A 27,366-nucleotide genomic window follows, 5' to 3' on the forward strand; every position below is an offset into this window, starting at 1 on the left:
GAGAAGAAGAAAAACAATTGTACATCAGTTTACTTGGGTGAGCTGCCATATTGAGTCATGGGAAGTCCTATCACTCGACAGGGGCGATGGTGGCCTTGGTACGGTACCACTACACAACTTATGGGTTCAAGTTGTTTGTGGAAATTTTTGCACAGCATTCATAACCTGTGCTCAGCATATCAGTGCACGATACGAAATTCCAAAGAACCATTGACTTATAGTGATAACAGGACCCAAATTGTGTAAACAAAATAATTGATGGGATTGGCAAAAGGTTCCATATTTTGCTATGACATCACTGTGCGTACATTACAGGTTTAACCATAACATATGAAAATATTGGTAGACCATACAAAATGTCGATATTCACTGCACGATTGGAACTGGATGATGAGGCTAATCTCATTAACTACATAAAAAGCAGAAATATACTAAATAGCAGAAGGAGACTGTGCATCTCAACAGGAAACTGACTTGACCAACGGTGGTGCCAGGAGACTGGGTGCTCAACCTGAAGTATAAAGAAGAAGCACTAGCCGACCCAAAGGAGGAACGTCCAACTTGTTGCTGAAGAACCAGCAGACATGAAAATAGCCGAGAGGGGTATGTGGATCTACCATTTGCACTGTAAGAAGGTTTCATCAGTTGAAACGTTTGGGGAGACAGGTGAGAAAAACTTTCTGATGAATAAATTGAAACGGCAACCACTCCAATATTGATTGGAAATAATATTGCAGAGAGCAATGCCATAAACCATAGGGAACTCTTTTATATTGGTTTTATTGTCTCCATATGTGTCCAAATGTGTAAGTGTTTCAATTGAGACTAAACCTTACAAAGGGTTAAAAAATGACCAGACGAGGGTAAATACGATCGGGTATAACAACAACTCCCTCAAGTGTTTTTACAAAAGAAAAAAAGTGGCCTGCTTATGAAGAAAAGGAAAAATATTGAAACATTGTCTATCCTGTTACGCAAGCAGTGAATGACATGCCAAATTTTTGTGCTACCTACCTGTTTGAACCTTAAAGGGCTGAATCTGGTGCAGTAGATGAGAGAGACATTGTGTGCCCATTGTCCAAGACAAACTGCGCCACTGATTGCATGTTTTGGCTTATGGTGGTGAAATTGTACAAATAAATTATATAAGTCCTGTTAAAAAAGAAATAGGACTATGTGTTGTCCCTAACCAAAGCCGTTGAAGGCCTGCAGACCCTGAACTGGAAACAAAGAGGAACTCTTGTGGAACTGTCTACTTTCTGGCAGACTGGTGGGATAAGGCCGATGGCAAATGTAAAGAAAAAAATGGCCTTCATTGAGGTGAAATCAATGGCTGTTTTGGCTATTACTTTAACAATGTGTGGGTATTGTCTTAGCCCCTGCTTCTGCTCTTTGCTAGACCGACTTATGGTTGATGCAATTGCTCTAACAAATTCCAAATTGGAAGGATTGTATTTTCTTACTAGACAGCCTACTCGTGATAACATTGATGTCCAGGATTATGCAAATTAGGGAAATTAGTTGAACAAGAATGATTTTGTTCTTCCTTTTCAGGCCAGATATGCAAGTAAGGAAGGGCTGGTAAAGATCGAGAGAACGGACTTCCCCCAAGTGTATTTGCCATAAATAAAAAAGATTATGGGATTGCGTTCAAATACATAATAACAAGGTAATGTTAGGGTTATCATTATTATATATTTACTTATAATGAAGAATGCTTTGCTCTATATAGAGTTATTGACATTAAAAAGTCATTTTAATACATCTCTTGCAATAATAATGCTTGCTCCTAAGTTAACCGAAACAAATTGAAGGTCAGTCCCCTTTGCAGTTGGACTTCTCAAAGCTATTGTCCACACCGAGATCTCTTGGGAAGATACAGAGGACTTTCAATTGTTTTGAGAAACATCGGCTTCTGAAAGTGTGGTTCACATCAAGCTCTCTTAGGAAGATCCGGAGGACATACAATTTGTTTTTTGACTTCTGGCAGTGTTGTCCGCAGCCCTCCCTCGAGATGATCTGACAGACCTTCAATTGTTTTGAGAACTGAGATACATGTGATAGATCTGAAATACAACTTTAGGAGCAGGTTAAGAAAGAGTGAGATCAATCTAATATGAAAAAGATTTATTACAAAGTTGCAAAGTGGAGAGTGAGAGCTCTAACAGTGGAGTCCTGTTCAGCGCGATTTTCTTGCAACTCTCTCCGAATGAACAGTGGGTCCGTCTTTATCTAGGCAAACAGGTTAATATTTCTAAGACAGCAATGTAGGACAACGTTTATGTATAAAAGTTTAGGCTGATATGGTTAGATATTTGCAGCGCAAAGTTGTATACGAACAATATTTTTTATAGCTCACTGAAAATGCTGCAGCCTATCTTACCGCTTATCGTGATTCGAACAAACAATTGCAAGGTCAGCTAGTTAGCCTATCTTGCATTCCACGATCTTAACAAACAATAGTAAAACCAGTTTGGCCACCTGGCTCAACATAACCAAACAGTTATTAAGCCAGTTGGCTTTGTCTATCCCACAGCATGTTGTAAATCTTATGTAGTAAATAAGCAAGAGAGGCATCGATTCGATAGAATGATCTGGGACGGAGACGAGTCAGGATCGATTCTCTCTTGCAAGGCACCGGTTATGACTCAGATGCCTGTTTTATTTGTGTGCATTTGTGAATGCCTATTGGTGAACCTATCACTTGCCATAAAGAAATACTCTTTTTAAGATAAATCTGAAACAGATGAAGTTCAAGGTGCCCCTTTTTGAGAAAATCATGGTAAAATACCAGTTAAAGTCAACTCTCGGTTTGCTTCCCTTTAGAAAACAAAATCAAAACTAGATGAAGGCAGGGTCATTGGTGCAGTTTATCTTGATCTCAAAAAGGCATTTGACACCATTAACGACCAGATACTGCAAACTAATTTTAATTTCTCACCAAGCACGCTAAATTGGATTGAATCAGACTAACAGAAAAACAGTTTTGGGGGTACCGCAAGACTCAGTGCTAGGTCCACTGCTTTTCAGTCTTGAAATAAATGATCTGCCAAACTGTTGTGCTCGGATTGTCACCTCGCAAATGTCTGCCGATGTTGCCATTCTATTTGTCCACATGAAAAAAAAACATGCTCATCTCTCATCTTGTCTTCCTCTTATCCCAAGTCGAGTCGTGGGTACAGCAGCTTCAGCACGGAAACCCAGACTTCCCTTTCCCCAGCCACTTCATACAGTTTTTCCGGGTGTATCCCAAGGCGTTCCCGGGCCAGCGGGAAGACATAGTCTCCCCAGCCTCTCCGAGGTCGGCCCCGTGGCCCCCTTCCGGTGGGACGTGCCTGTTCAGCTGCGATAGGCTCCGGCACGCTCCGCGACCCTAATGCGGATACATTGCGGTTCAGAAAATGAGATGAGATGAAGGGGAGATTTATTCTTTTAATAAAAAAATGTATTTAATAAAAATGTATTAACATTTCACAAAAAAATTATTTATTTTTGCCAGATCCGTTAGACAGGGAATACTCTAAATCAGTGGCCAGCCAATCGCAGTCTTTATGGAACCACCGGCAAACACCGCATGGCAGATTTACCTTCCTGCAGGGTAATGTCCGATGGTCTCTCGTTCTCAAAAGTTGCCGTTGATTAATTTGGTCCGTTTCAAGCAAAAAGGGGAAGAGGCCGATTAAAGAAATGCTCTAATTGGAATCATTTACTAGTAAGCCATGAGACAATTTGCAGTCCAGTTTGGTTCTTTTTGTTTAGAAGACTAGATGAGTAATTTGCTCTGTAAAATAACGGGGGCAGGCATTACCTGATTTTGTGTAACAAAAATGAGAAAAGACAGTGGACTACACTTTTGTGCTACTTCTTTGCAAATATTGACATTTTATACAAATCTTATACAAGCGCGTCTCTGGTTCAAAATGACAAGAAAGCTTTTATCACTATTGCCTGAGTTATTTGTTTTTGCAGAGCCTTGATTTCCATACATACAGCTTTTCCAACTGAAGGTCAACATTGATTTACTATATAACAATCTATAAGAGTCACTGTTGAGTCAATTCAATCAAGTGATTAAAGGCATATTTCTTACCCTTAGTTCTTAATGTAATCAATATTTAATGAATACTCAACATGTACTCACATGGATTTGTAGCAATCTACTGTGAACATTTAACTTCAAGGGCTATTATATTCATATCTACTGTGTATGTCTTCCTATTTTGTTCAAAACTGTCAACCAAATTCACCTCGCACGCAATTCTAAGGGTCAAAATTAAAATTAAATGTTATAATAACATCTATGTGAATTTTGTAATAAGATTTTGTTATAAAATGAAAATAAGTAGGAAAACACTAGACGGCGTCCCTGTTTCGATCCCAAACCAGGATTGAGAAGAAGTGAATGCAGATGAAGTAACCACTGAGCTAAACCAATGCGACAGTGCAGGTGGAAAAACGACTATTTATATAATCTGATTATATGAATACCTGTCAACTTGTACGTTTTATACGTATTTAATACGGGTTTTTACCATTTGAAATCATGTTAGCCGTGCACCGACTTTTGTACGGGAAAAAAAATATTTAAAAAAATCGCCATATTTATGAAAAACGATTTCAACAAGACCATTATCGCTAAAATCGAGATAGTCTCGTAGGCTGGTAGCCAACGACGCTACTGTCTTAGATTGTTACTATTGTCACGGTATACCAGCAAAAATTATCCTTAATCGTATGTATTTTTTTAGCGGTGTGTACGGCAATATCGATAAAGGAGGACATGTGCATGTGTAGATATACATAGAGTAAATATCGTGGAAGCAAGCATGGAGGAGCCACCTAGTAAGAAACGAAGAACTCAAGGATCGGGTCGACACCAGAAAGAATGGGAGCTACTTTAAGGTGAATATGCTGACTCGATTAAAGCATCGTTAAGAGGCACTCAATTCTCACTCTGTGTCCCTTGCAATATTTTTGCAAGGGACACAGAATGAGAAAAAAAAATTGTACAATCCACTCGCAGAAACTTTCACGTCTTTATAAAGACGTGAAAGTTGCTGCGAGTGGATTCTATGATCTGAAGAGCCACTTTAAAACTGCCGGAAACGTGGAGAATGTGAAAAAAAACAAATCACTTTTCCCATTAACCAAGTGTGACATGGTGAAGTGAGTTAAGTTATAAATTATTGCATATGTGTGTTACGATCACGTCGCGTAGTGCGACGCGATCGGGGGGGAAGGTGAACCCAGGTGCGGAGTCGCCGAAGCAAATGGAAAAGGGGAGGCAGATATGTTGCTCTTGTTGCTTGGTTTAATAAACGGAAAAAACATAACATAAACAACTGGCTTGATCACTTACTAATACAGAAAAGAAACATGCAGCGTAGCGTGGCGTCAAGTGAACGGCATGACAAACGTGGAAACACAGGGAACCTTCAACAAAAACCATAATGCTCAAATAGCCAAACAAAACCTAATCACCTAATTAGCCACGGCTGATAACCATCATGACATCATGCCAGGATGGGCAATCAAGCCACTCCTGACAGTGTGAGGTTAAACTAGTTTTGGGATAGATGTTTATCAGTCTTCGATTATTGATGCCTCCAGCCAAATAGCAGGGGTATGGATCGGTATTCGATTTTTTATGTCTGGGCTCATGTAGCTGAAACGCGGGGAAATCTTCAGGCATTTGAGTAAAAGTTGGCTTGAAGATAACAACAACTGTTCTGTCTGATTATTTCCCCCTGTGTTTTAATGGTATGTTGTTTTGTTGTAGAGACCGATTGAATGTGGGGTTTGCAAGAGACAATAGTTAGCATGTGAGAAAGAACATAATGTTTAGTAATGTTTGTTTACTTTTTATGTGTGTGCGTGAATGTGCGAGTCTCGGGTGGAGGACATGTATAGCCTTTAGCAAGCTACCTTCGGCCGCCATTATAGTGTTAGCATGATAGTGTGCAGTATATGACGGTCGTAGCAAAGGAAGCTATGCTATTGAGATTTCACGAGCCTCGAGTAGAGCACATGTAATAGCATTAGCAACGTACCCTCGGCCGCCATTAGCGTTAGCATTGTGATGTGTATGTGTGTATGACGGTCGTAGCAAATGAAGCTAATCAATGTTATTGAGATTCCTTTGTTTCAGGACTTTACAAATTCTGAGCAAGAACAAATCCTAAAGCATTGTCCGACACAATGATTGTCTCTAGAAAAAGTGGTTAAAAGAACATTGTCTCAGTACAAAGCACTCAAAAGCTACTTCGCTAGCCATACGGATGTTGAAAGGGCAGGTAAAGTGAAAAACATCCATGATCGACTTCAAGACCCTGTTACTCTCCTCACACTCCACTTCCTCGGCTTCATCCTGCCTCAAATAAATAGATTCAATATTGTGTTCCAAACAGAGGCCTGTATGATTGGAGATTTGCTACCAGAAATGCAACGACTCTTAAAGAAACTCTTGGTGAAATATGTGAAAATGGAACATCTCAAATCTGCTGATAGCCTGCTGGCAGTTGATTATACAAACAGATGCCTGCAGCATGAAGATAGCAGGCTTGTTGTTGGCTTGGGCACCAGGGCCCTCTTCCAAGACAGCAATGAGGAGGATCAAATCAGGCAAAACATCACACTAGCCATGAAAGCAACCTTTTTTCCCCTGTTCGCTCCCTCTATGAGGCTGTTGTAACTAAAATGATACAAAAATGTCCATTTGAGCATACAACACTGAGTGACTTCGAGGTGTTCGACCCAAGAAAGAGAGATGTTGGATTACACAAGTATTGTTAAGCTTGCAAACAGGTTTACACCACACTTTGATTAGGAACAATTAAAAGATGAATGGGAAGACTATCAACTAATACCTGATGATCTTCTCCCTCAGAAAAGTCAGGATGGACAACAAATTCGTCCAGAGACATTTTGCCCTTATGTGTTCAAAATGAAAACTGGTTTGGGGCTGGATCGCTTTCCACTGATGAGAAAGATGTATCGAATTTTACTCAGCCTTCCTCACAGTAATGCTGATAGCGAGCGGGTTTTCAGCCATGTGAGGAAAATTCATACAGAGTACAGAAAGACAATGGGAACAGACACTCTTACTTCTTTATTACAGATGAAATGGAACTGTGACAACTGTTGCTCACAAGTGAGACACAAATTAGATTAGATAAAGTCTGCAAAATCATGCACATTGGCTTACAATAGGAAGCACTGAAGGCACAGTTTGTTGCATTGTAAACTTTTTAAATTGAATAAAAAACTTTGTATGCAAATTACCTTTGTTATTTCTATTACACTGTCTGGTTACCATGAGTAAACATGCGTCATACGGTGTTTGTAAGGTTTTTGGGTTTTTTTTAAGGGGAATCATAATCATTTAAAAGGGAAGTTATCGGCAGAGGTTGACAGGTATGCTAAATTGAAAAGCTACATTTTGATAAAAGGTTGGGTAATTTCAAGGACATTTGCTTTAAATATTACATTGTGTTTGATCTTATTTCAAGTAACAAATAACACATTTCAGTATTTAAATCTAATGGTTTTTAAGGTTAATTCACAATTGGGTGATGCACAATTCCCCGCACAAATTCGTTGAAGGTAAATAGATTGGATCACGGATAAGAACCTTAAAGGGAGGTACATCAAGCAACAAGGATTTCCCCTTCACTCCAAAGCATCTCCTCGAATAGACATTTTCGTACGACTCTTATTGCCATGAATCAAAACAATTTACAAGGTTGTTGATTATTTCATAATGCATAAGCAAAAACAACATCTGTAACTATAATATCAATCAAGGTATTCTACCAATAACAAAACAGGACACTAAAACCTACAACATTTGGATTAAAAACAATCACGCCTTCATTTGACCTAACAATCATATAACAATTACATAAAGAAAAACCGAAGTGTGTCACGAGGTATGGCCACTATGCTGGAAATGGCAGAAACAACATCTTTGTTATCGGCCAGTGACCCTGGCTACGTTGCGAAAGAAAACAACCGATCTCGAAGCCCCAAATTGGGTGAGTTGCTGTATAAACAATCCTTGGATAAGAAGTCCACGAGAGAGAGGACTTGAAGATTGTATATGACCTCGAGCACTTTAGGAATAATAAGAAGAATGATTTAAAAAAGAAATGAATTACTACACGTATATGTATAAAAGTAATACAGAATAGACCCAACATATTGCTCTGATTTTTCTTTGAGTCTTTAAAACACAGGGATATGACTTTAATGTAGACTAAAGGCAAGGTCAATCCATGATGAGGATTGAAATTTGGTAATATTTCTCCCATTTCTAAAGCAATACTCACAATAATTGGCAGCTATTGCCTGCCAACTTTACTTACTTACTTTAATACGCACATTAATGCGTTAATGGTCTTTTTTTCTGTTTATGTTTCATATGGACTGTTAACGGATGCAGTTTTTTATAAGTATCGTATCTTGTGCTGACCCGACCCATCTGTCAGATTTTTAAAGTCAATATGGCCCCTGGGCCGAAAAGTTTGCGCACCCCTGCACTAGACAGACGAGCCTGGGGTGCCCATACAATGACACTTTTTTCCTTAAGTGGGTAATCATAATTCGACAAAACCAGGGCTCGTCCAAGAGTTGGTCCTGGGAATCCTGGCACCACTAAACCATGGAACAAAGGGTGCCCATTGCCTCACACTTTTTTTCTCAAGTGGCCAAAAATAGGACTCATCCAGGAGTTGGACCTGGGACCTCTCACAGACTCAAACCCTAAGCGAGAATCATAACACTGGACCAATGAACCAGATTTCCTCATAGAATGAAACTTCTTTCCTCAGGCTTATTACAGCCTCTATGACCCCACCGTAGATCACCATTGGACAAATCAAGGGCCAGACCAGAAGTCGAACCCAGGGACCTCTCACACCCTAAGCGAGAACCATATCACTAGACCAACGAGCCAGGACTGCCCTACGAGTGACACTTTTTTTCTTGCATGGCTGATCTCCCATCTCACCCCATCATAGATCACAATTCGACAAAGCAACGGCTAGGCGAGAATCATACCACTACAAACCAGATGTGCCCATAAAGTGAAACTTTTTTGTCAGGGGAAGTGTGTGACATATCAACCCCCATAAAAGATCACAATTCGACAAAGGTAGGGCTCGTCCGGGAGTTGGACCCGGGACCTCTCGCACCCAAAGCGAGAATCATACCACTAGACCAACGAGCCAGAGGCGCCCATATAGTGACACTTTTTTTCTTGGATGGCTGATCAGGTGAAGTATGTGACATATCAACCCCTATCATAGATCACAATTCGACAAAGCAAGTGCTCGTCTGGGAGTTGGATCTGGGATCTCTTGCGAGAATCATACCAATAGACCAACTTTTTTCTCAGGTGGCAAATGTGCCATGTCACCCCCATAATATATCACAATTTGACAAAACTAGGATTCGCCCGATGGTTGGAGCCGGGACTTCTCGTATCCAAAGCGAGAATCATACCACTAGATCTACGAGCCAGGGGTGCCCAAACCGTGACACTTGTTTTCTCAGGTGAAGTATGTGACATTTCAACCACGATTATAGATAACAATTCAACAAAGTAAAAGGCTCATCCAGGAGTTGGACCCTGTACTTCTCGCACGTAAAGCAAGAATCATTCTACTAGACCAATGAGCCAGAGGTGCTTATAAGGTTACACTTCTTTTCTTGGATGGTTGATCTTCCATATCACCCCATCATAGATCTCAATTCGACAAAGCAAGGTGATAGGTTCATTAATAATTACACTTTTCTATAATTATCAATCACTTAAGGCAGATATCTTATTCAATTATTATTATAATAATATTATTATAATTTGCATCTTTGGTCAGGATACCTTATAAGGCTAGATACATGGAGACTTCAAGACTTCCGATCTCCAAAGTATCTCCTTGAACAGTGATTTCTCGTACGGCTCTAAAGCCATAAATCAAAACAATTACAAGGTTACTGATTAATTCAACTGCATAAGCAAAAACAACATCTGTAACTATAATAACAATTAAGGTTTTTAACAATAATAGAAATCGGGAAACTAAAAACAAACTCCATTTGAATTAAAACAATCACGCCTTCATTTGGCATAACAATTACATAGAGAAGTGTGATGTGCGTCACAAAGTAGGAACACTATGCGAGTGTTCCGGGAAGTGATTGATATCCATCTGCTAGTATCAAGAGTCCTTGACGACTCTTCGCGGCAAACCCAGATCAACAGTCCTCGGATGTCAGATAAACAGTCTGTGTGAGAGGACTGTGATTGGGTACAACCCCGAGTTCTCTTCGGACAATTGGATGAATGCTTTAAGAAAGAAATTATTAAATACACACATATATAATAGTATCACAGAATAAACCCAACCTTCCGCTGTTTTTTATGATATGTATGTTACTAATTGTTTTATAGTAATCACAAAAGGAAATTTCAGGTGACTGCAATTTTAGCCGCCTATTCCTTATTCGCATGGCTGCTCTGAAAAAGAAAACAATCATTTTCGCCCAATTCATCTTCGGAATTCCCGTACTCCTGGACTTGACTGCTCTCCCCGGTATGTTTCATAAGCAGAGAATATAATTTGTGTAATTTAGAATTTGTAGGGGCAATTGCAATAGTTATAAATCGGCTTAGCAAGGAGAACGAGGAGTGGTAAGGGACCCATCGGGTGACGTGTTGTTCGGTATGAAGGTGCAACGTTGTTCTCCAAACATTTTGCACACATGCCCCCCTGCTACGCAAGGATCATATCCACCGCTATGCGATCCTGGAACGCCATCAGACTGGTAGCTGCCAGTTGCTCCTTTATGGCCACAAATCCCTTTTCAGTATAATTTCCAATCTTTGGACATTGTACTGCAGGTAATTTATTCAATCTACATTTTTGTTTGGGGACTCCCATCCTACTGCGATCTGATTAGCCAGCTTATACTCATCTGGTATGCCCCAGAGGATGCCAATCGCATCAATATATGTTGGATCTCCTTCCCTTCATGCTGCTGGACAATGTCCACACCAGATTTCTGAGCAGCCAATTGTATCTCCTCCACTGTAGATGGAAAAGCAGACACTGGTAAGAGCAATGAGACCAAAGCACTTAGTCCTGCCGCGTTTCGACAGGAGTCGTATAATTTATCTCCACCACACCACCACCATAGGTCAGGACGTGGTATCAGGGGTGCAGTAAAATGATTAAACTGTGGAAAAATTGACTTCCCATTTACAGGAACAGGATAGACACTGTTTCAATATTTTTCTGTACAAGTAGGACACGTTTTTCATTTGTAAAAACACTTTCCCCAAAGAATGGTGATTGAGTGAGTTGTTATATCCGATCGTATTTCCTTGTCTGGTAGTTTGTTTTAGCCCTTTGTAAGATGGTTTAGTCTCAATTGAAACCCTTTCACCTTTCGCATATGGAGACGCCAAACCCATTATAAAAGAGTTCCCTATAGTTTCATGGTATTGCTTGCTGAAAAATAATCTTTCGAATCAATATTGAGGTGTTTAATGCATCTTATTAAGTCAGAAATCTTATCTTACCTGTCCTCTCAATGTTTCAACTGAGACCACCCTTTTACAAAAGTAGCTCCACATAGTGCTGGCGCCTGTTCTTTACACTCCATTAACATCACCCAATTATCCCCCGTTTGGGAAATCCCTGTTTCAGAAATAAATTCCACAAGCTAATATGTCAGTCCAAGGTTTCCAATCTTGACCAATTTCTGCAACAATGTGTGAAGTTGCTTAAAACTGTAGTCTTAATAATATGTGCATTTCTAAAGAACATCCTGTCTATAATCTGTCTTAATATTATGCTTTTCCATGATGTCTATAATCTTTTCTCAACATGTCTCAGTGTTCAATTGTTGTACTTTTCCATGATTACTATAATCTCAATTACTGTACTTTTTCATGACATCATGCTGAAACTCAATAATAGCAACATTCACCTTGGGAAGATAAGAGAGTTCCTCGGAGCCGAGCGCGAGTTGTCATCTCACGCCTCGGACCTTTCCCAGCAACCGGTTGCTTCAAAATGTGACACAGTCTCATGCCTGTCTGTAACTTCACTCCCAACAAGATCAGAAGATATTGGCAGTGGTGGGATTTGAACCCACGCCTCCTAAGAGACTGGAGCCTTAATCCAGCGCCTTAGACCACTCGGCCACACTACCTTATATGTGCATGTGGAAGTTTTCCACAAACCTACAGCAATCTATCCCAGATCTCTGAGTGTGCAGTTGTTGTTGTTGTTGTTGAGTCACTACGAGCGCCTGAGGATTACCCTCAGACAGCGCTAGAGCTGCCACTGGAACGCGGATTAGTTCATCCGGGGGGTAGTCGGAGGTGAGGGGCAGTCAAATATCTCCGGCTGGATGAAAAACGTAGGGTGCCACGTTCCTTGTTGGCAGCTCTGAGTGGTATTTGTTGGAATTCGCAGGCCGCGGCGAGCAGCCTCTCAGGAGACACCACGTGAAGGTTTCCAACTTTGTCTCCCTGAGTGTGCAGTGGGACACCCGGCTGACTTGCAGGTAGGCGTGGCCTCAATTCCCAATAGTGGCGGTCTGATTGTGAGTGCAAATGGTTGTTTGTGCCCTACGGCTTACTGGTGTTGTTTGCCTTTTGCTTGATGCCTGGGGGGATAGACTCCACCAAGCCCACAACACTTGCTAGGATGTGTAGTATGGAATATGAATGAATGAAATTTACATTACATTAGCATGCCCAACTCCAGCCCTCGAGGGCCACTATCAAATTGGTTTTCCATGTCTCCCTCCATCAACACGCCTGAATTAAATAATTGGGATCGTTATCAAGCTTCTGGACAGCTGCCTGATGAGTTGACCATTTGGTTCAGGTGTGGTAGAGGAGGGAGACATGAAAAAGAGACCGCAAAGGGGCCCTCGAGGACCGGAGTTGGGCACCCCTCCATAGTTAAATTACTGTCATTTTGGTGTCATGAGAGACACTAATGCTAATCCTCAAGAAGATTGCCAATTTTTAATGTTTAAAAATAGTAACATTGATATTAAGTTAATAATTTTTGCCAACCTATGAGAAAATATACCTGACAATATTAAATTTGACAGTGATAGGGAATTTCACATTGAAAATGTATCCTTTTTCCACATCATACAAAGCAATTTAGTAACACACTATTTTGAAGCATAACCCCAAAAATAAATCTAAAATCGTTTGACAAAGTCAATTGCACATATGTCAAGCAATAAATATAAGCTCCTTTTCAATCTCAAAATGTTAAGATTGAATTTATATTACAATACAGTTTCTGACTTTAATCGTATTAGACCACCTAAAAAGTTTAGAGATGATGTCTATATATTTAAACAACTGCAAACATTGTAGGGAATAAGCTTGTAACGTTTAAAGAAAGTTTTAATTTGAAAAGATGCACACGGGTAGTACGCTTGTGACAGCTTTTTGACATGTGGTATGATTTACTATGTTTTTACAATATCGGAAATCCACAAAAACCCACACAGGTGAAAGACCATTTTCCTGCTCAGTCTGTTGTCAAAAATTCAGCTGCCAAAAACCTTAAAATCACACAAAAGAACATAGACAGGTTAGACATATTTTCTTTGTCAGTTTGTAGTTAAAAATTCACTTGAAAGGCCAATTTAGAGCATCACAGAACGAATCCACACACAGGAAAAAAAAACCTTTTCCCTGCCCAGTCCGTGGTCAAACATTCAATCACAACAAAACCTTAAAAAAAACACAAATTCTCACAGTTGTATAAAATAAAAAAATCCTTCCACTCGATTTGTAAAGTAACATTAGCTATCAGCTAAAGTGCCAGTTAAAATTGAGATGTCAGGTCAACTGTTCTTGGCACGAGGACTCAGTGACGTGATACGACCCCGAGTTCTCTTCAGACAGTTTAAAGAAGCTTTCATACAAAAATTATTAACTGCACACATATATAATATAACCCTAAACCCAACAGGTAGGGATGAGAAAAAGCAGAGTGGCGCAGCGGAAGCGTGCTGGGCCCATAACCCCGAGGTCAATGGATCGAAACCATTCTCTGCTACTTACAATTATTACTTTTTTTTTGCAGATGCAAAATACCTCACTTTCAAGTGTTGCAGTTGCTGTGAAAAACTGATCTTTATAATTATTAATTCTTAAAATTAATAACTCACTTCACATTTTCAATGTGTCATTTTCAGAGTATGGGAATCGGGTATAAGCTAAATTTTTTGATTCAATGAATGACATTTGGGGCAGCCTGGTGGTGCGGTTAGCCCCACAGTTCTGGGTTCAAGACCAGGTCGGTCCAACTGTATGGAGTTAACATGTTATCCCCTGCGTGGGTTTCTTCCGGGTACTCCGGTCTCATCCCACATTGAACATTCTAAATTGCCACTAGGTGTGAGCGTCATTAGTTGCCATTGACAGGGAGAGATGTTCAATCCAGTTTGACTGCAATCCCTCCGGTCAAATTGTATTGCATGCCTGTCGTCGTCAATGGGAGTGAAATAGGATCACTTGCTCTGGTAGATAATGAGTTAAGATAGCAAGTCACAAGCATGTCCATAAAGGTCAGGCTAAACGGATCTGACACATTTGTAGGTTTTAAAATAATGACAGCAAGCTCTGGCTCATTGGTCTGGTGGTATAATTCTTGCTTAGGGTGAGAGAGGTCCTGGGTCCAACTCCTGGATGAGACTTAACTTTGTCGAATTGTGATCTATTATGGGGGTTGATATGTCACATGCTTCACCTGAGAAAAAAAAGTGTTGAATTGTCATATATGGTGGGGTGGTATGGGACATTAGCCATCTGAGAAAATAATTGTCATTATATGAGTATGTCTGGCTCGTTGGTCTAGTGGTATGATTCTCGCTTCGGGTGAGAGAGGTCCCGGGTCCAACTCCCGGACGAGCCCTGGTTTTATTGAATTATGATATATGATGGGGTGGGTGATATGGGACATTAGCCATCTAAGAAAAAAAGTGTCAGTTTAAGAGCACCTCTAGCTTGTTGGCCAATACTTCAATAAACTCCAACATTGGAAGACATACTGAGGCAGATATAATGAAAGTTAAGGCCGCGTCTGCAGAGGCAGGGATGCAACAATTTAGAGGCCGGAGAGTGTTACTACTCTTCAGGCTCCCCAAAGCTATTTCCTGCTGAAAAGCTGCTTCAACTGTGTTTTTGAAAGAGATAAGACAAGTCATTAAAAATGGGAGGAGTTAATACAAATGAAGGAGGTGGAGTACAAAACGTATTGGGCACATTTTAACCAATAGGTGTAAATTAAATTCTATTCTAGTAACTTTTAATACATCAGAGTGCAAAAGGGTGCAAGATTAAATATAAGAATACAATTTATGTTTCACATTAGCCACCTAAGGAAAAAAGTGTCCCCGTATGGGCACCCCTGGCACGTCTGTCACATTGACTTTAGAAATTTGACAGATAGGCCGGGTCAGCACAAGATATGATACATATAAAAAACTGCATCCGTTAACAGTACACGTGAAACATAAACAGAAAAAAAGAAGAAAAATATTAACATACTCATCACTCATCATTAAAGTCAAAAGTATAATGTACAAAGTAAAGTGAAAAGGAATGTGTTAGGTCTGAAAATACAACTTCAGGAACAGGCTAAGAAAGAGTGAGATCAATTTAAATAGAAAATAGGTTTATTACCAGACTGCAAAGCGGACAGTGAGAGTTCCTACAGTGGGGTCCTGTTCAACGCGATGTTCCTGCAACTCTCGTCGAATGACCAGTGAGTGTGTCCTAAATGCAGGCAAAACTGACAGTTGTCACTAGGACTTTGGACAGATACGTTTCAGTCATCTGCAGGGCAAAAGGTAATTGATCAGTGCCGGACAGTTGAGTATTTGTGCTGACCTGTCAACCCAATCACAAGACTCGGATTGATTATTCAGTCAGACAGTTGGGTGTTTATGCTGACATGTCAGCCATAAGGATGACTACGATGCTGTTATACTCACAAAAACTAATACAATATGAACAAGCAATTGCAGAGACTTTGTCCTATCTTACAGAAAGTTATGACAAATATTCAAATGTAATTTAAAAAAAGATAGAGGGGCTGTAAAACATGAAAAACAAAAAGAGTGGACAGAGCTACTGCCAATGGCGAATTGTTCGATCGAAATTTTTGTCATAAGACAAAATGTTGTATGGCGAAGTGGTCGTATCACAAGGTACGACTGTTCAGTGTTTAGCACGTGAGAAGGAAGATTATGTTTAGTAATGTTTATTTACTTTTGATCTGTATGCGTGAATGTGCGAGTCTCGGGTAAAGCACATGGAATAGTAAGCCATGAGTCAATTTGCAATTCAAGTTGGTTGTTCATTTTTATAAACCAGCTGCAGTAGCTCAGTTGGGAGAGCGTTAGATTTAATATCTAAAGATCCCTGATTCAACCTCTGATATCAGCATCACATTGGACTTTGCAAACCCAGCCTAATTCAGCTGGCAGTCAGTTTGAAAATGGTATCCTTGTAAGACATGAGTTGTTTTGCAGTCAAGTTAGATTCTAATCACCTCCGACACCCGAATAGGCTCAGACAGAGATTGTTGAAAATTTTCGTCAATATGCGAGTAATCACAAAGGTTGTTCAGACGGTGATCCCTCTGCATCAGCATCTTCTTAAGCGTCCTTCTAGGTCTGCATTCTGGGGTGATGGTCCCGTAAACAGTCCTTGGGACAAGGACTTGGTGACTTGTTACAATCTTGAGTTCTCCTCAGACAAATTGAAGAAGTGTTCATACAAAAATGATTAAATACACACATATTTAATAGTGTTACTGAATACTGTCTAACACTATGGATAAATATTTCTTTTCTCATATTTACATGTAATTTTTGATTGTTTTCATTTTGTTTACCGGTCTTGTTCAGTTGTTCTTTTAAACGATACTGCATTTTTTTGTTGGTAACATGCTCTCAAGTATGTGTATGAATCTAGAAGGCAATTTCAAGAACACTATTTTCACAGCAATGGTAACTCTTGCAAGTGGGGTAGTTTGCTTTTACAAAAAAGGAACTGATTTCGTGTGCCCCGTGGGGTTAATCAGTTCCAGTGATCCTTGGACCAATGTTGACCGGAGCCTTGTAGCCCTGGTAGGGCCAACTTGTCTGATGTGAGGGATCAGACAAAGATTGGCTCAGAGGACCTCTTATGATGAGCAACATTATTGGACGAAATCTTCCTTTGCCGGGACGCGGTTAGGAAAGATCCTGAGTGTAAGGTTGAGAAATTCCGGCTCCACTAGTTTAGTGATAGTTTAGTAATAGTGCCAGCACATTGCTGTTTATCTCATTTAGGCAGAGCATGGTGCTGAAAATGCCAAAGCCGTGGGTTCGACCGTGGAACGGGCAAAGCCTCCCTAGAACACAGGTGTCAAAGAGGCAGCCGGGGAACATATCTGGCCTGCTGCATCATTTTGTGCGGTTTGACACCCTTGCTCTAGAGCAGGGGTGGCCAACCAGTCAGAGACCAAGAGCCACATTTTTTACCGTGTTACCGCAAAGAGCCACATTTTTTACTGTGTTACCGCAAAGAGCCACATCACACAGATTTATTGTAAATGTCACACACCAGCATAGTAATGACATAAATTGACTCCTACAGTACTAACAGCACAGGCCAGTCATTATCAACAATGAACATTGTGTGTGCACTGTCTCACACAGACAAACTCTCAGTTCAACCAAGTCCACAAACAAAAATATAATAATTTACAATAGCGTTTTTCTTTTTCTATGCATGTTACTTAGTGGGACTTCTGTCATAAAATCAGCGCCTATTTTTGCGCAACATTCGCTCCTTGTGAGCTGTCATTTATTATGAATGGCTTTTCGCTAGTTAAAAGCCATTCATAATAAATGACAGCTCACAAGGAGCGAATGTTGCGCAAAAATAGGCGCTGATTTTATGACAGAAGTCCCACTAAGTAACATGCATAGAAAAAGAAAAACGCTATTGTAAATTATTATATTTTTGTTTGTGGACTTGGTTGAACTGAGAGTTTGTCTGTGTGAGACAGTGCACACACAATGTTCATGCGAGGCAGACCAAGGCGAGAGTGCTCAGCCGGGAGCAGCCAATAGGAGAGCGAGGTGTACACCCACGTGGTGGGCGAACTAGCGCGCCCACCACGTGGGTGTACACCTCGCTCTCCTATTGGCTGCTCCCGGCTGAGCACTCTCGCCTTGGTCTGCCTCGCACGGGGTGTGGCTTTTTCAGCTGACGCTCGATCTTTGGGATACTTTTTGTGTGCGCGACGCCGTTCATTGTCGCTTCTGGTTCACGGGAGCTCTCCCACTCTGTTAAAAACGTTTACTCAAATGACCTTGCTCCTACTGGGAAACTTTGAGGTATTTTCATCCCAAGCACATGCGCATTGGACGAAAATACCGTATTGAACTCAAGCGAAGCGCACACGCAAAAAAAAAATAAAACACAAATACAAACTTTGATATGGACGTAAGAGCCGCATGAAACCGGGCAAAGAGCCGCATGCGGCTCGCGAGCCGCGGGTTGGCCACCCCTGCTCTAGAGTAAGTTAAGATTTATTTTGCCATAACATAACAGTTTAGCTAGCTGACAATTGCAATTGCGGTCATCACACAAAAATCATGGGCACTTTGCACAACTTCTTTTGTCGTAACATGTGTTTAGCTTGTTGACGTGTGCATTTGCATCATCTGGCAAATACCTGGATTGTGCATCACATGGCCTGTTAACTCAGTTGGTCAGAGTGTGGTGCTAATAACGCCAAGGTCGTGGGTTCAACTCCCATACGGGCCATGACCTCTGTGAATTTGTATAATTAGCCTAACTACAACTTTTTCCCTGACATGACATAATATGTTGTCTTGATGTTTCTTCAGTTTCTGTGATCGGTTAATTTCTCTGCTCCAGAAGGCAGAAGATGCCACCCAAGATGTGAATCATCTCAGTGAGGGAATACTATCTAGGTTTGTTCAAACCACAATTCTGTTCTTCCCAAATTGTTGTGAAATTAAATTTGTCTTCATACTCAAGCGGGCAGAACAGTGTTTCTCAACTTTGCTTAGCCTCCAATGAGGAAGCCTGTAGAAAATCATAATAGGATTTGTAAGATAAGACAAAGACTCTTTGCAATTGCTTCATTGTTCATACATTATTAGTTTTTGTAAGTATAACAACATCGTAGTCATCCTTATGACTGACATGTCAGCATAAACACCCAACTGTCAGACTGAATAATCAATCTTAGTCTTGTGATTGACTTGATATGTCAGCACAAATACTCAACTGTCCGACACTGATCAATTACTTTTTGCCCTGCTAATGACTGAAACGTAACTGTCCAAAGTCCTACTGACAACTGTCAGTTTTGCCTGTATTTAAGACACACTCACTGGTCATTCGACAAGAGTTGCAAGAACATCACGATGAACAGGACTCCACTGTTAGAGCTGCAGTCTGGTAGTAAACCTATTTCCTATTTAAATTGATCTCACTCTTTCTTAGCCCGCTCCTGGAGTTGCATTTTCAGACCTATCACTAACACTCTCCCAACTGAGCAATTTTGGCTGATTGATAAAAATAACAACTAACTTGAACTGAAAACTGACTCATGGCTTACTAGTACAATATTACAATTGGAGTTTTAACATATATTGATCTGGATTAGAGAGTCCAATGGACTGACGAAGACTGAGGTCGATTCAGGAAACGCTCTCCAACTTTCACAATTTGAGCCAATTCGGATCATGTCGGTGACAAGAGTCAAACGTGACTGCAAAATGCCTCATGGCATACAAGGAATTAGTTGATTTAGGGTGGGTTCGCAAAATCCAACTTGCTGCCGAAACCCGGGGTTGAACCAGGGACCTTCAGATCTTCAGTCTAACACTCTCCCAACTGAGCTACTTCAGCTGATTGTCAGAAGAAAGAACAACTTGGACTCCAAATTGACTCATGGCTTACTAGTACAATACAGTCGAACCTTGTGATACGACCGCTTCACCATACGATATTCTTGTCTTCCGGCGAAAATTTCGATCGAATAATTCGCCCGAGATACAATCAAAATTTCGTGCTCAGGTGGATATTCATCGAGGCAGATGAGAAGGCATTACCATTACACAAACCCATGAAGGACCGCCGAACAGCCCCCAAGCCCTACTCCATGTGTGTCATTCTCTCCACTCCGCGAAATGCGTCTAAATTTACATTCATTAAACACATTTTATTACTATTAAACCACTCATTATTCATTACTTTGTCAATATATGGCGAATTAGAACAAATAAAACATTTTTTCCAATCCAATATCCTGTTTTTGGTGTTTTTTCAGAGGGTTGGAACGAATTAATTTGTTTTCAATTCACTTCAATGGGAAACGTCCGCTTGATTACGATATGCTTGTCATACAAACACAGTCTCGGAACGGATTACGATCATAAGTCGAGGTACCACTGTATATATTTCATTTTACTGGGTGAAAATCCCTTAGTTTCAAGCGTTTCCTTGAACAAATTAGGGACATTTCTGACTCTGAATTAGTACATACGTACACTAAGGCACCAATATTTGTTTTAAATGTTTGGGAAACGTGTTTATGAATATTTAAAAATATTTTGTGTTGCCAGAATTAAACAAGCAAAACCTGCAGCACCAGAATTAGGTTTTTCCAAGAATTCTTTTTTATAAAGATAAATTTCCAGTAGGTGACAACATTGGGACAAAGATTCTACAGAGAACTTTAAACTGGATGCGTATTTTCTATGAAATATGTGTTCAACACATTAATCCAGTGAAGTGGAGCGTCATTCACTTTCTAAGCAGTTGTTTTCATTGCCCCAATACAGTGGAAGACATTAGAGATCGGAAATAAATGACCAACGAGTTTATAAATTTAGGACGCCCTAAGGGGACAGTGTACATAACCGTAGATGTGTATAAACATTTGAGAAACACACAAAACTACAGATGTAGGTTTATATTAGATTCACACACACCAACATATGTTGATATTTACAGTATAAACATAGCATTTTAGTGCATGGAGATCATTTGAGCTTGACCTTCAAAATAAAAGAAGTCGATCAGTGCCATTATTGAGCATTTCCCCAATAGCAAACTTGACTTTTAACCGTGCAGTGAACAAGGTGCAATCCCAGTTTAGCAACTGAAAGTTTGCAGAGGTTTTAAGAACGTTAGAGAAAAGCTTTTGGGTCATTTCCCCAGCAATGGCAGTGCAAGTGTCCAGCACATTGTCTTGTGTCAGGTGTTGACGGACACACGGGATGGAAAGCACAGCGTCGGTGAGCATACTGGCAATCTCCTTGCTGGTGCACTCGGATCTTTGTTCAAATGTTGCAGTTATTGGGTCCTCATTCCCAGTCGTGTTCAACTTTGCAAAAAAAAGAACGAAGAGCCGACTGGAGGATTTTGCCCACAAGGGGCGCTGTGGCACGGTGGAAATCTGAGTCCAGTGTCAGTCTTTGTGTCTCAGTCATCTCAGTGCTGCTCAAAGATCTTTGAAGGGCCAGGTTTAGATTTTGCAGAAATATCTTCATGTCCATTTCGGCTAGGGGGGGCGCGATTGAAAGGTACTTGTGGAGGCCTTCGATTGTGACCTTTGCAAAACAAAACAACAAAGAGATTTTCCAATTGTATCACGTGGGTCATTTTGTAAAGACATTCATTTCCTTACCTTTCTATTGAACAATTGTGAAAGGTGTTCTTCTTGGGTGAAATCCTTGCAGACTTGCCCGTGCATCTGATTCAGGCACATTCGCCTTGCCTTCGTCCAGGCCTGCATGCATTAACACAGTCGCAGGTTAAATTTTGACTTTTGTTCTGACAATTTCAATTTGGCCCAAATAAAGCCGCATGTACAAAATTATTCTTTCAACTGCAGATATGAGTATAAAATTAGAATATGAAAATGCAAAATGGTACATCATCAATTGGAATTTCAGTTCATTTCAAACGACAAACTCTTCTTCCTCATCACACTGATGTGTTCAAGTGAATGGAAAGGGACCTGAATGTCGCTATACTGCATATACTAACTCCTACGAGGGACAAAATTATTCAGTATGTATCTTATGCTTACACGTGAATTTAGTTATCCTTCAAAAAAAAAAAACACCATTGAAATATTGCATTACAACACACACTCACTATTTAAATAATTCCAGATTCAGTATCCTCACTGTTTTTCTGAACTCACCTCCTGCAGCAGAGCGAACATCTCAGGATGCAGTTTGGTTTCAAAGCTGCAGAACATTTAAGATGGGCATACATACTAGATTATTCCATGTACATATGTGTATTTTCACATGAGCCTTTGGTACTAACTCATGCTGGAAGCTTCTTCTGCTCAGCAACCACTGCTTCATGGTTTCAGTTGAGATTTTGGATGGGACCTTGTTCTCTTTCTCCAAAAGCATAAATTGCCTCATGTAGGTTTTCTGCAAGAGCACACAGCAAAACGATCTTGATATGCTCCACTTAATCGGAGTATAAGCAAGTGTTGTACCCCCGAATTTACGGGGTAGCAGTATTTCGCCGTTAAAAGACGGGTGAAATAATCAGACAGGTCCTTTGTTGTATTTCAAACCAACTTAGAGAAATGTCTGAATAACCCGTTTTTATACTCTACCAAGGTCTATGACCATTAGGTAATCGCTGCGTGTTTTACGCGTGCCCATTATGTCATCGCTGCGTGTTTTACGTGTGCCCATTACGTCATCGCTGCGTGTTTTACGCATGCTAAGCGGCATGAGTCCCTTTTAAACTTAACACCTGCACTCATTTATAACATCACCTACTTCACCCTGTCACACTCTCCCCCACAAAAACAAATGTCATCCCGACATTAATATGCTCCCAAACATTTCCACTTTGGTGAGCCGATGCTCATTAAAGTCCAGGCGGCACGGGCCACAGTTCAAATATAATCCACAACTCGTACGGTCCACATTTTACTGGATGGGCACAGTAGTCACAGTCCATAACAGTCCATGACAGTCCATGACAGTCCATGCCCGCATCATGCACGTCGTCCTTGTAGGTTCAAGCTTGTTGGAGTCCAAACAAAATGGGTGGCTGCAGGTAATATGGATGCAGGTGTACTAACCAAGGGGCCACTCCTGGTGCAGGGTAAACAGTTAGCCGCTCCTGCGGTGACTGTGTACTATAACAGGAGGGGATTCCAAGATGGTCATAGGTCGTACATCGTGGTGGGTGTCTCTCCCTTCTCGGCCGTTCATCAGTCAGCGCCTCAGGTTCCGTCACGGCGGTTGGCGGGGAAGTCTCTGATAACTGTTCATCACTAGGACCTTCAAGAGGGGGGTTTGCTCCCTCACCAGGCAGGTCCTCCAGCTGATGGTCCTCTTCTACTTGTACTGGTCCGGAAGCAGGGCCCCTCACTTCGTGTGTCTGGTCCACAGGCAGTGGCCTGTGCTCCGGCTCCATCTCTTGGGTACCTCTCTCATTTAGCTGGCGTAGCTCATAGTGGAAGTCATCTTCGTCATCGCTTTCTTTGTCTGACTCCTGATGAGATGCCGGCTGCTTTTTCTTTCTCGGCGTCCTTGTGCCAATTTTCCCTTCTTCTGGTGTTATCTCAACGGGCAAATGGTCACAAGACATTAGTAGATTTCTGTGCAGAACTCTGGAACGATCTTTACCTCTTTCTGGCCTAACTTCATAAATTGGTAGGTCAGATTCCATTTGCTTCACCACTGCTTGAACTGTATCTTCCCAGAAGTCACAGAGTTTCCCAGGTCCTCCTCTTGGTGTCAGGTTTTTCATCAGGACGTCTTCTCCTGGTTGTAGCACAGAACTCCTCATTTTAGTGTCATAGTGCTTTTTACCTTTTTCTGCCGCTTTCCGTGCGTTCTCGGTGGCAATGGTGTACGCCTCCTCCATCCCTCGTCTCCATTTCTCCACATAGTCCTGCTGTCCATCTGCATCGGACCTGTTGCACAGTCCAAAGAGCATGTCCACTGGAAGCCTCGGCGACCTCCCGAACAGTAAATAAAATGGTGAATAACCTGTCACATCACAACGGGTACAGTTGTAAACATGCACAAGTTTATTCGAAGACTCCTTCCGATTCGATTTCTGTGTCTCCGTCGGTTCTGGTTCAGTTTCACTTGTCCTTTTGCCAGCGGATTCAAGATTTGAAGAGGAGCTCATTTCTTTTGCGTTCAGAGGTTTAGCTTGTAAGTTTCTTGATGTCCGAATGTCTGGTTTTGGTTTGACCTTTGGGAATCTACTCGTCTTTGTCTGTTGAGTAGGAATTGATTCACTAGATTTTTGACATTCAAGGGGAGACTTGTCAGTATCTCTACCATATTGCGTCAAAGCTCTTGTTGATTTTATCTTTAACCTCTCATTCGCCTGTTCTTGTTCCCTTACTTTCAAGAATGTAACTTTTTCCAGCTTCAGTAATTCAAGCTCCTCTTTCAGTACTTCCTCCCTCTGGAGAGATGCCATATTGTCTCTTTCTGTTGCTTGCTTGGTCTGAAAAAGTTTCTCCTTCTCCACAACAAGCATGTCCACCTGTTTCTCCAGAGCCATTTTTTCTTCTTGCAGTACGCTAATCTCATCAGTTTTCTGCTGCTCAGCTTGTTCAAACTGAAGTTCAAGATGGTCAATCTTTTTCTGAAAGGCTTCTCTCTGTTGCGATATGTCCTCTTCCAGTTTTTTGATGATGTGATCTTTAGATTGAACGATTTCATCAGTATGCAAGTTTTCTAGTGCCAAGAGTTTTTTCTGTTGGGCTATTTCCTCTTCATAAGATAAAAGTTTCAATTCTTTTGCCTCCACATCTGTTGCTGCCTTTGCTAAACAGCCAACTGTTTTGTCAAGCTGGTTCTTCAACTCTGCATTTTCGCACCGCAGATTTTCTCTCTCAGCTTTGTAAATTTCTATAGCTTCATTTCTCGCAGAGAGCTGTTCCAACAAATCTCTTCTTTGCTTATCGCTCTCTTCATTATGCCTAGCTTGTTCTTGTTTCATGGCTTCAAGGTCCCTCTTAAGAATTTTTTCGCGCTCAAGAGAGGCCAAGTGTTCACTATTTATTGCCTGCTTTGCCCCAAAAAGTCTCTGCCACCCCAGTCTTCTGTCTTCATACAACATCCTTATCCCCTCTTTTATTTTTAACCACTCAGACATACCTTTGTCCTCGTCTTTGAGTTCGTTCCTTTTTAGGTGGTTATAGATGTGACACAACAATGGCACTCGTGATATGCATTCCGGACTCCCTATGTTAAGGAAATCACATATTTCTAACAGGTCATTAACTGTTAGCTTGAAAAACATTTCTTCTACTTCCAGGCGTAACTGCTCCCGTTCCATTTCCATTTTCTCAACACAGTAGGAGTTTGGTTTATGATGCAAAAGTGTGAGCACTGAACTGGCACGTTTTTACCGTCTCTGATGATCTCTACTGGCCTCAGATGACGAGTACTCTGCCAACTTCATGTCCCTTTTCACCACAACGCCTCTCCTCACTGTCTTGTTCCTGGATGTGGTTGGTTCTGCTGGCTCAGCATTCAGTAGTCAGGTTGTGAATACTGGTCATCTAAGCAGCAATCCCAGCGGTGCCTCCAAAAAATGTTGTACCCGTGATTTTCCACGGGGTGGTGGTATTTCGCCTTTAAAAGACGGGTGAAATAATCAGACAGGTCCTTTGTTGTATTTCAAACCAACTTAGAGAAATGTCTGAATAGCCCGTTATTATACCATACCAAGGTCTATGACCATTGGTCAATCATTACGTCATCGCCCCGTGTTTAACGCATGCTAGCGGCATGAGTCCCTTTTTAACTTAACACCTGCACTCATGTATAACATCAACTACTTCACCCTGTCACATATATATATATTTTTTTCATAAGCAAAATATAATTAACATCGGTCTGTGATTCAGATATTCCTTAGGCCAGCAGAGAAGGCCTTGAAGGCCCTGACGGCACACCACTGATATTGGGACAAATATTCGATTCATTGCCTAAAAAGAGGGGCTTTGCAAATAGCTGGGTCATGAAGTGGGTCTCATGTTGAAATACGTATTTTGCCTTTTTCTAGTCATGACTCCATGAGTCTCAAGCTTCTCCTTAGTAGAGCTCTGTCCTGTAGCCAGATGTGTCCTTGAATACTTGCAACATTGTCATTATCTTCTATTTGCCAGTTCATAACAAATGGCTTATCCTTGAAGACTTGCAACATTGTCGTTATCTTCTATTCGCTGGTTCATAACAAATTTCTTACTGTATGAAGTAGGGTAAAATCCCATTCCTGTTCAGTTTTGATATCACCCTCTTGAGAGAATAAAGGTGAATGAATGAGCGTTGTCTGTCTCGACGCATTTGTGGACGACAGCATTGCCCGTGGTTAACCTGTGCCCAGAATATTCTGTAATCAAACCTTCAAAGTCACTGTCCATCGTCTCCAGCCTGTATTTGGACACTCAACATCTTCCACATCTGAAATTAATCGAACCCGAGAAGGAAGACAGAGTGCTCTTCCTTCAACAGTCATTCACTATCATTGAAAAGATAGTGCTACAGTAGCCTAATAAGGTGCTAGTTGCCAAACATGAAGTAGTGGTATTTTGTCAGGCAGAATTAAAAAAAACCAGTTTGTGGATCATTGAAAAAATAACTCTTCTCTGATAATTCTGGATTATTTTTTTCATCCCAAGTATATTGTTAAACAAAATAAAGGATGTACATTTGTGATTCTATTTGTATGTCTTAATATTCATTAACAAAATTCCTCAATCAAAATATTGTTGTGCATTTTAACAACTCCTAAATAACCTAACTATAATAAACAAAACCAATTCAATCAAAGAAAAAATGTGTTTGAATGCAAAGTGATAGCTGAGATTAAAATAAATGCACTCAAACACTATTTTCCCCTGTTTAAAACTGATTTTTTCATTGAGGTGAAGTTTTGTGTTTGGGCCATGTTTTGGGTGGGACATCTATGGCTTTATAGTTTATCAAAAGTGTGCTTCAAAGAGAAATAACATTTTTTTTATTTAGACAGCACAGTATCCATAAATTTATTATTGGCCATGATGAAAGTTTCTTTCAATACAAAAAGCATCCTATTGTGTCTTTATAACCTAATTCAGTGAGTTCAATATAAGTATTTGAACATCCATCAAAATTGCAAATTCTCCCACACTCCAACACTCTTGTATTAGATAAAATCACACGCATAGTACTAAAAGTTGAAAACGTCCATTGAGTACATTCGTCCTGACTATGTTTTTTCACCTGTATGAGTTC

At 40.7% G+C, this 27,366-nt stretch overlaps 1 protein-coding gene and 4 non-coding genes across 5 annotated transcripts in view; 2 read left to right on the plus strand and 3 right to left on the minus strand.

The window, feature by feature from the left end:
- Positions 1 to 27,366, plus strand: part of LOC144213379 (uncharacterized) — a 70,763-nt gene that overhangs the window by 31,614 nt on the left and 11,783 nt on the right. The window lies entirely within an intron of this gene.
- On the minus strand, positions 9,155 to 9,226 carry trnap-ugg (transfer RNA proline (anticodon UGG)). The gene has a single exon. It is a non-coding gene; the product is annotated as a tRNA-Pro (tRNA).
- On the minus strand, positions 12,135 to 12,216 carry trnal-aag (transfer RNA leucine (anticodon AAG)). The gene has a single exon. It is a non-coding gene; the product is annotated as a tRNA-Leu (tRNA).
- trnai-aau (transfer RNA isoleucine (anticodon AAU)) lies at positions 18,795 to 18,868 on the plus strand. Its single transcript has one exon. It is a non-coding gene; the product is annotated as a tRNA-Ile (tRNA).
- On the minus strand, positions 19,912 to 19,984 carry trnaf-gaa (transfer RNA phenylalanine (anticodon GAA)). Its single transcript has one exon. It is a non-coding gene; the product is annotated as a tRNA-Phe (tRNA).

Source organism: Stigmatopora nigra, chromosome 20 (genome assembly GCF_051989575.1).
Source record: "Stigmatopora nigra isolate UIUO_SnigA chromosome 20, RoL_Snig_1.1, whole genome shotgun sequence".
NCBI classification, from domain to species: Eukaryota; Metazoa; Chordata; class Actinopteri; order Syngnathiformes; family Syngnathidae; genus Stigmatopora; species Stigmatopora nigra.